This window comes from Vulpes vulpes, chromosome 13 (assembly GCF_048418805.1).
Source record: "Vulpes vulpes isolate BD-2025 chromosome 13, VulVul3, whole genome shotgun sequence".
NCBI lineage: Eukaryota > Metazoa > Chordata > Mammalia > Carnivora > Canidae > Vulpes > Vulpes vulpes.
In genome coordinates this window covers 101,368,087-101,377,845 of record NC_132792.1, presented here as the reverse complement: position 1 = coordinate 101,377,845, position 9,759 = coordinate 101,368,087, and the positions used below count along the sequence as shown (strand labels likewise).

The following is a 9,759-nucleotide window of genomic DNA, read 5'->3' as shown; positions in this document are numbered from 1 at the left end:
GTTTACATACTACATGAACACCTAAGTTTTTTCTAAGTTTAATACTGTCTATACTACTATACTAGTATTAATCCACTAATATTATAATCCTACTAAGACTGATATACTAATATATAGTACCATGTTAGTATTATGATCAGATAATGAAGTAGGCAACACTTTTTTTAAAAATTTTTATTTATTTTTATTTATTTATGATAGTCACAGAGAGAGAGAGAGAGAGAGAGAGAGGCAGAGACACAGGCAGAGGGAGAAGCAGGCTCCATGCACCGGGAGCCCGACGTGGGATTCGATCCTGGGTGTCCAGGATCGCGCGCTGGGCCAAAGGCAGGCGCTAAACCACTGCGCCACCCAGGGATCCCGGCAACACTCAAATTGCACTAATTCTTAGTATACTGGATTTTATTTTAATTTAAAAATGGCCTATGTTTTAACACAATTATGATCTGGGAAAATAATCGAGGAATTTAATGTTCTAATTCACTAAATTTTAACTCAAGCTATTAATGCAGTGCTTCCATAGATTTTCAGTTAATTCTTTTGCATAATCATTTGAAAATAGTACTTATCTCTCTCTAGCTTATGTATATATACACATACATCAGCATATATTTATGATTTGACATATTCAAAGCCACTTTTATGTGAATGTTCTATTTTCCAACCAGACTATGATATTTTTAGTGTCTATTCCTTTTATAAAATCCAGTAGAGTTATGTTTTAATGTAAGTTTATGATATTTGCCACATCTTTATAAAGTCTAGATTTAAACAAAATCATGAATCTAGAGATTTCTGTCCAGTATCTTGCCCAAAGATACTTGGTCATAGTTGTCATCTCGGCTTCCAAATCAGATAATTTGACTCAAGAGACCATTTTTACAAAAAACACCTCTTGGGAATTAGACAGAACGGCCTCTATATGTTAGTTTTTCAAGTTACTGCCTCTATGGCCTCGAGCAAGTTATATACCCTTCCTGAGTTTCAGTTTCTTTATCTGTAAAACTGGTGTAATAAAATCTAGTGTATAGGTATGTTAGAGAAGTAAGATTTAAAAATGAGTGCATAGTGTCTAGTAGATTTTAAACATAAGCAGACAGTTAAACTGTATTATTATTTTGATAAATTGTTTCTTGTTAGAGGTGAGAAACTTTCATCTTCGAAATTAGATTGACTCCACCTAAAACATACTAAGAATTATTTATTTATTCATGAGAGACACACACAGAGAGAGGCAGAGACATAGGCAGAGGGAGAAGCAGGTTTCTTGGGGAGCCTGATGGGGGACTTGATCCCGGGACTCCTGGATGATGACCTGAGCCAAAGGCAGACCCTCAACCACTGAGCCATCCAGGCATCCCCATAGGAAGTTTTTAATATTATTCAACACTTTATTCAAATGAATAGAGGATTTAAGGCTATCAAACATATTTTGAATTTAGGTGGACATTTTCACCTAGTTAATATAGGGATAAAAGGCAAACTATGTTTAGTTCATTGTGAGAAGGGGACTGAATAATGCATGGAATGAAAAGTGCATTCTCAAATCGTTTGAATAAGTCTTAGATAAGCAACACTTCTTAACTAGATAATTGAGGTAATCTGTGGTTTGCCATGTGTAAACAGATAGCATATTTGTTTTGGTGAATATAATCAGTGTGGACTCAAATGAATTACTGTCCAGATTTAAAATCTAGCCAAAAATACTATATTAAATTCAAAATTTAGCATTTTTGTGATTGCTCTCCTATTCAAAACCGTACTTGTTCTTAGCTGGGTACTTACAAGAGCATTGCTTTTTCTTTTTTCTTTCTTTCTTTCTTCTTTTTTTTTTTTAATGGTTTTCTATTCCTAGACAAATCACCCAGTTGGTCTCTGAAGATAAATTTTTAAATGCTTGGTGTCTACATTTTTCTGAGCTTTTCTAATCAGTTTGAAATGCAGTTGTGTCTTATAACTTTAGAGAATTAAATGGCAGTTTCTGTAGTCTTTACAAATCAGAAATGAATTTGTCTCAGGCCTAATCTATTTACTTATGTTTTTAGAAATTCAATATATTCACAGATGGATATTATGTAGCCAGCATTTTGTGGTGTTCTAACATGCAATATATATAACAAATTGCCAGCTAGGTTATTATATGTTTGAGAGTTTTAATTGCTGTGTACTTCAAACATTTTTTACATTGTGCCATCTGGCACATGAAAACGTTAATGAATTTTTAAACTTAATGGGACATGCTTTGCATCAGGAGGGTCTGAAAATTAGTTGTTCACCATTGGTAAATGACAGATTTATCAACACAAACTTATAAAATTGCAATCCATTGCTTTGTTCCATTAAGGTAGCAACACATTTTTAAGTGCTAGTAAAAGTTATTCAAACAATTGTCTAAATGGAAATAATTTATAAATATAGTAGCTCTCCTTACTATTTAAAGAAATTGCGTCTGTAATATCATAACATTTTTTCTTTGAATGTAGTCTTAGAAAGGTATTTTTGATATCAAGTAGAATAATTCACTCAGATTTTAAACAGATTTTTAGACATGTTGGAAAAGTCTGCTAATGTTTTCAAGAGCTCTTACTGAAAACTTTCTGTCTCTGTAATTTAAAGGCACTCTCTTTTATTAGTCTTCCATTTGTATTGTAACTACATCTTATGTACATTAAATCTGGCAATAATATAAAATGACTAGCTGCCAGAACATCTAATTCAAAACAGGATAATCCACTGTGCTCTTCTCCCCTAATAATCTTAGTTTCTATATAATTTGGTGTTCCTCCTTCCAAAAAGTATACTAAAGAATGAATTCCCTGTAGTCCTGTCAAAAGGGAAGATGCAAAGAACCTGTCAAAAATGCAAGCAGTAAACAGATCCATTTAATAGTATAAAAAACAGGAAATAGTTGAAGTGATCTTTTGAGTAAATTGGGAAAAATCTCTTTAAAAAGAATATATATGTGGAAATTGCAAAAAAATATTATCATAATCGTTAGAATCATAAATGAACATTTATAAAGTATAAAAAACCATAATAAAAAACATAATAAAGTCAACTTCAAACCAGTAATTCAGGTTTCTTAATCATTATAGCAAGTAGCATAAAATTAATCTTTAATTCTCCATGAAAACATTCCTTCTAGGAAGTTAATAGAATGCCCATGATTATACCAACATACCATAAAAGATCTGTTAGCTAGGCATGTTTATGATATACCTTGTTTTAACGTACAGCTGTAGTATGTAAATATATACATCATAAGCATAGGTGTTCACTGCTTAAACTATTGCTTTGCTACTAAAACTTGGAGGATTTCAATAAACTCATATTCATTTTAAATAATTCCACTAGAGAATTGATGAGAATCAAGAAAAATTCCTTCAAAAAATAATTTTCAAATCATTTTCCCATCAATTCTCACCTTTTCTTCCAAACAGCATCCTTACTGGAGTTAGAGATGGTGGAAGGTGGAGGTCAAAGCTAATGGCTCCGGATCCCTGGGTGGCGCAGCGGTTTAGCGCCTGCCCTTTGGCCCAGGCCGCGGTCCTGGAGACCGAGGATCAAATCCCACGTCGAGCTCCCGGTGCATGGAGCCTGCTTCTCCCTCTGCCTGTGTCTCTGCCTCCCTCTCTCTCTCTCTCTCTCTCTCTCTCTGTGTGTGTGACTATCATAAAAAAAAAAAAAAAAAAAAAAAGGAGGTAATGGCTCCCTACAGGGTGTTATGGAAAGGAGCTGCCCTTGCAGATTTGCAGATGCTAACTCTTACCAGGTTGGCTATTTTTAGTACTGCCAGCAAATGCAACATGTCTTTCAGTCTGGATAAATGGTCTTGTGGGAGTGAACAAAATTGTCCCATCAGAGAGAATTTAGGAAAATATCAAGACACACAGCAAAGAATGAAAGACCTTTGGAGATCTTTGGGGAAATGGAGATATGAGGGGTCAGAGTGGATGGAAATGTGAAACAAAGGAAAAGATCAAATAGAAGTATTTCATATCTCTGCCTCTCATAAAGCCACATTTTATTTGAAGTGATGGTGCTCTACCAATCTCTAGTCAACCACTTACTGCTTACTCTCAATTTCTGGTAGGCTCTGCAGTTGTGTGCTGTTTTCTTTTCAAAACCTCAGCTATTCCAAGTTACTTAGAAGACTGCCAATAGTAGAGAAATTGAATAAGTTATGTCCTTTCCTTTTGCTCCCAGTGTGCTTACTATTTGGACAGTATGAATTAGTTACATATTTAACTGTTTGCTAATTGTATCATGTGTTGCTTGGTTTCTCAATGAGATTGGTTTCTCAATGAGATCTTAAGCCCCATGAGGGAAGGGATTCTTATTTTTCATTGTTTTTAGCAGTTAGCTCAAAATATATTATTCCCAATAAATACTGCCTTCCCAGACCTTGCCCTATGTATCTCTTCTTTTGGCTGGTCCTGATTTTCACCCTTTACAATAAAAACATAACTATAAACATAGAGCATTCCATGAGGAGTTCTTTTTTTCTTGTTTTGAAGATTTTGTTTATTTATTTTAGAGATAGAGAAAGAGGGTGGGGGGGGGGCGAGTAGAGGGAAGGGGACAAGCAGAATTCACACTGAGTGCAGAGCTCAAAGCAGGGCTCGATCCTATGACTCTGAGATCATGACCTGAGCTGAAATCCATAGTCAGACACTTAACTGACTGAGACATCCAGGTGCCCCTTCATGAGGAATTCTTAACAAAGCTGTTATTCTTGTTTAGCCCTACCATTTTCATCTATAGAGTCCTGACCAACTGGAAAGTAAGGAGGGAAAGTGCTCATAAGGATAGTCCTCCTGGCTGCCACATGTGCATAGCTTGGTTTATAGCTTACCATAGTGTTTCCCATTGATGCTGAGGGTTTTTATGTCCATCCTATGTGTGCTGTATTGATTTTGTAGGCCATGGACCTGTGACCTTGACCTCTAAGATGCTTATAGTGCTTTGTGATGTAGGCTTTTCACTGTTGCTCTATTATAGCCCATGCTCTCCAGTGGGTGGGCATGGAGGAGACTGGGTCAGAGGGTGATCTGAGCCCTCTACTATCCCACTTTAAATATTATTTCTGTGATAATCTTAAGTTTCTTGAGCATTTCTCTTCTCTTTCCTTAGAAGACTTTAATAGTTACACAACTGAGAGTTTAAAGGGATGTCTCTTGAATCTTAATCCCATAAAAAGTAGGGTGCAGCCAATAACCTAGATACTTTCGATTCTCTTCTACTGACCCTTAAATTTCAAACTCATGTATGCTGGTGAAAGACTTTGCCCACAAAGTCCAGAGTTTAAACTATACCACAAAACTCAAGGCAAACAAGAATAAATCAATGTGACAATGCAATGAAGAGGATAGGATTGAAGATCCTTGTTGCAAATAGTGAACTGGAATCTCTTTCTTTCCAGGTTTGACAAGATAACAGCAGTCATTGACTATCCTCTCAGAAGGTAATTACCTCTGGGCCACACCTGTGTTCTAAAGCAATTCTAGGTTCAATGGAGAGGGGTGTAGAGGTGGTCAATGTGCATTTTGTCTGTGAAAATGGCAGCAGAGGCAGTCGCCAAACTACCTCAAAGTTTCACGGGAGGTAAAGACTTCAGAATGGAAGTACTACCAGGGCTGGATCGGGAGCCAAAGCAAAAGGATCTGCATCAGGACATCATAAGCCAAGGCAAAGATGCCATGAAAATAGTCTTGGAAATTTAACCCCTGAAGGATTGCTTTGCTAGATCTCCAGATGTGATCAGACAAATCAGAATTTGCAATATTGCTTTGAAGTTCCTACACAATAAAGATTAAAATATACACCTTTCTAAACTGACTTCTCCATTACTAAATGATCTTTTCCCTACATGCCAATTTAAAGGTTACTTTGTGCTATTGTGTGGTGATACTGGCTACTGGTGGGAACCCTGAAACCTATTTGGCATGGGAGTGGATTCACTTAGCTTTCGCTAGAGGTGTGTGGATATCCCTGTCATAGTAATTGTACATAGCTCAGTCCCTTTACATTTCTACAACTGCATATTTAAAAATTCCCCATTGCCAAACCTACCACAACTGTCATTCATATATATATACACGTTGTTTAAAGAAAGTTTCTGATTAAATCAGATGAACAATCTTATTAAAACACCATAGGAGCTATATACATTGGAGATTCTTAGGGTGGTACCTAAAACCATCTATGCTCTAAGCCTTAGTCTATACTCAGACCTGATAAAATTAGCTTTTCCATCTTGACTACACCCACGTATATCTAGATAGAAGACTGGTTCAGGTCAAAGGTATGAGTGGGGGTTACCATAATACTTATATTTCATTTTCTTTTTTTTAACTGAAAGTTTATACTAAGAGAATGTTAAGGTGCAAGGTGATGTAGTTGCCAGGAAGTGGCCTGTATGGAACTGCCACTGGACTACTGGTGCTCACTGCACCTAACATAGGACTACTATGCACATTGCCAACACCACCATGCTGGAGAAATTCAACAAGAGAGACAATGAATCATGTGGAGGCTCCAACCTATTCTAGTATCTTGAGAAGAGTGCAGTACTCCAGGAGGCCCATGTATTTCTTGAAACTTCTATCAACTCTCAAAAATGTGCCCACATCCTCACCAAGATCCTTTTCCTCATAAACCAAGGGAATGATTAGGGACCACTGAAGTGACCATGGCCTTTGTTGCCATGACCAAGCTCTTTCAGTCTAATGATCCCACACTCTTTCGGATGTGCTTCTTGATCATCAAGGAGATATCTTGTATTGATGAGGTTATCGTTATCATCACCAGCACCCTGACAATGGAAATGACCAGGAAAGAAGATGACCACCAGGGGCTGGCTATGCATACCCTCTAATAGATTACTGAGTACCATGCTGCAGGCTGTTGAGTGCTACATGAAACAGGCCCTCATAGACAAGGTGCTCAGTGTCTCCAGCTCTTCCCTGGTATCTTGCTTGCACCTGCTGAAGTGCAGCTTTGTCAAGCTCTGGGTGAATGAGACCTAGGGGGCAGGACTCAGTGATAAACCTATAGTCCAGTACCATGCACTGGGGTTCATCTACCACGTGCATAAGAATGACCACCTGGCTGTCAATAAGCTGATTAGCAAGTTCACCGAGCACAATCTCATGAATCCCTTTGCCTACAGCATGATGATGCAGGTGGCCAGCAAGCAGCTGGAGGAAGAGGATGGCAGCCATGACAGCCCACTGTTTGACTTCATTGAGAGCTTTTTGCCCAACAAGCATAATATGGTGGTGTACGAAACTGCCCTGTCCATTGTCAATCTGCCAGGTTGAAGTGCCAAAGAGCTGGCCCCAGCTGTATCAGTGTTCCAGATGTTTTGAAGTTCATCCAAGGCCATTGCTGTATGCACCCTTAATAAAGTGGCCATGAAGCATCTGTCAGGAGTGATGACCTGCAATCTGGATGTTGAGAACCTGATTACATACTTGAATTGTAGCATCACCACAGTGGCCATCACCACATTCCTCAAGATGGGCAGCAAAACTGCCTCATGAAGCAGATCTCATCCTTCATGTTGGAGATCTCAGATGGGTTCAAGGTGGTAGTAGTCGAGGCCATCAGTGCCAGAATTATCCTCAAAACATGCTGTGGTCATGAACTTCCTATTCACCATGCTGTGGGAAGAGCGTGGTTTTGAGTACAAGTAGACCATCATGGACTGCACCATCAGCATCATTAAGGAGAACCCAGAAAGCAAGGGGAATCAGGCTGTTGTACCTGTGTGAGTTCATAGAGGACTGTGAGTTCACCATGCTGTCTACCCGTGTCTTGCATCTCCTGGGCCAGGAGGGGTCCAAGAGCAATAATCTGTCCATATATATCTGCTTCATTGGTCTTGGAGCATAAGGAGGTCTGGGCAGGTGCTGTGAGTGTTCTGGCCAAGTTTGGAGCCCAGAAAGAAGTGATGTTACCTAACATCTTGGTGTTGCTTAAGAGGTGTGTGATGAATGATGATAGTGAAGCAAGGGACCAAGACACCTACTATTTCAATATCCTGCAGAGGAAGCAGAAGGCCCTCAGTTCAGGCTAAATCTTAAATGGTCTGACTATTCTCCTCACTGGTGTGGAGAGATCTCTGCAGCAGTAAACTCTAGATCCATCAGAAAAACCTATTGACCTCCAGTCGGTGCCCCTGGCCACCATGCCAAAGTCAGAGAAGAGAACAAAAAGCACCCCCATCACAGCTGCCAAGCAGCCTGAGAAAGTGGTAGCCACTGAGTAAGAGATCTTCCAGGAATAGCTGGCCACAGTACCAGAGTTCCATGGGAGGGGTCCCCTCTTCAAGTCCTCACTTAAACCTGTGACCCTCATTGAGCCAGAGACAGAGTATGTCATCACTGCACCAAACATACCTTCACAGACCACATGGAGTTCCAGTTTGACTGCAGAGACACACTCAATGACTAGACTTTGGAAAACATCACAATGCAGATGGAGCCAGCCCACAGAAGCCTACCTATTGCTCTACTGCAAGTCTGCCCAAAACCTATCCTACAACCAGCCTGGGACCTGTTGCACACTGGAGGCACCCCAGATGTGGGAGGAAGACCCCACAGATGTGGCCTGCACATTCAGCTGCATAACAAAGTTCACTGTCAAGGACTATGATACCACAACTGGGGAGATTGATGATGAAGGCTATAAAGATGAATATGTGCTGGAAGATCTGGATGTCATCATTGCTGATCACATCTAAAAGGTCATGAAGTTGAACTCTGAAACAGCCTGGGATGAGGTAGGGGATGAGTTTGAGAAGGAAGAAACATTCACCTTGTCTAGCATCAAAACACTTGAAGAGGCTGTGGGTAATATGGTGAAATTCCTGGGAATGTCCCCCTGTGAGAGGTCAGACAAAGTGCTGGGTAACAAGCATACCCACACATTGCTCCTGGCTGATGTGTTCCAGGGTGGTCATGGCATCCTAGAATTCTCAACTGCTGCTTTTGGACATGGTAAGAATGCAGATGACAGTAGGAAGTTCAGAGAAGTCAGTAAATATCATCTTGACATCTGTGGGCTAAGACACCAAACTACTTGGACCCTATTCCTGCCCTTTTCTTCTTAGCACTATGCAGAAGTCACACCTACCTCCTGAACCCAGTGGAAACTTCCTCCCAAACTTCAGTATTCAAAACAATTAGGAATTACTGAAAAAAAATAATTTGCTTAAATTTAACTCCTGCCCACTACGACTAGTAGTAGTACTTTTTTTTTTCTTTTTAATTTTTTTAATAGGGAATGATTTTAGCTTGTCCCAGAACCTGCTACCCTGCCTGTCAAGGAAAGGATATCCAAGTGAATAAAATACTTGCACTTCCTCTTGAATTTATATCCAAGGAAACCATCTTATCCTGATAAATCAATCAGCAGGTATTTTGTAAATAAATAAATAAATAAATAAATAAATAAATAAATAAATATTAAGTTATAGGAATAAATACACATAGACATTTGGGATTTTACAAAAGAATCTCCTTGTCAGAATTTGTGTTAATGGAGCTTAAACTAGAGATGAATGCTAGTGATAATTCTGGAACTTTATGGCCTGACATACCTTGTCTTTAACATCTTCCCCAGGATTCTGAGATGTACCACAGAGAACTGAAGTGGTTAGGCACTGGAGGTGTTTGAGCTTGTCTCTGATGTCAAGAATCTTACAACTAACACATTACCTCGTGGTAATGGTTTTGGAATAATGTGCAAAGCCAA

At 39.1% G+C, this 9,759-nt stretch overlaps 1 pseudogene; it reads left to right on the top strand.

The window, feature by feature from the left end:
- The first annotated feature begins 6,491 nt into the window (after window positions 1-6,491).
- On the top strand, window positions 6,492-9,071 carry LOC112918738 (coatomer subunit gamma-1 pseudogene; annotated as a pseudogene).
- The last annotated feature ends 688 nt before the right edge of the window (window positions 9,072-9,759 follow it).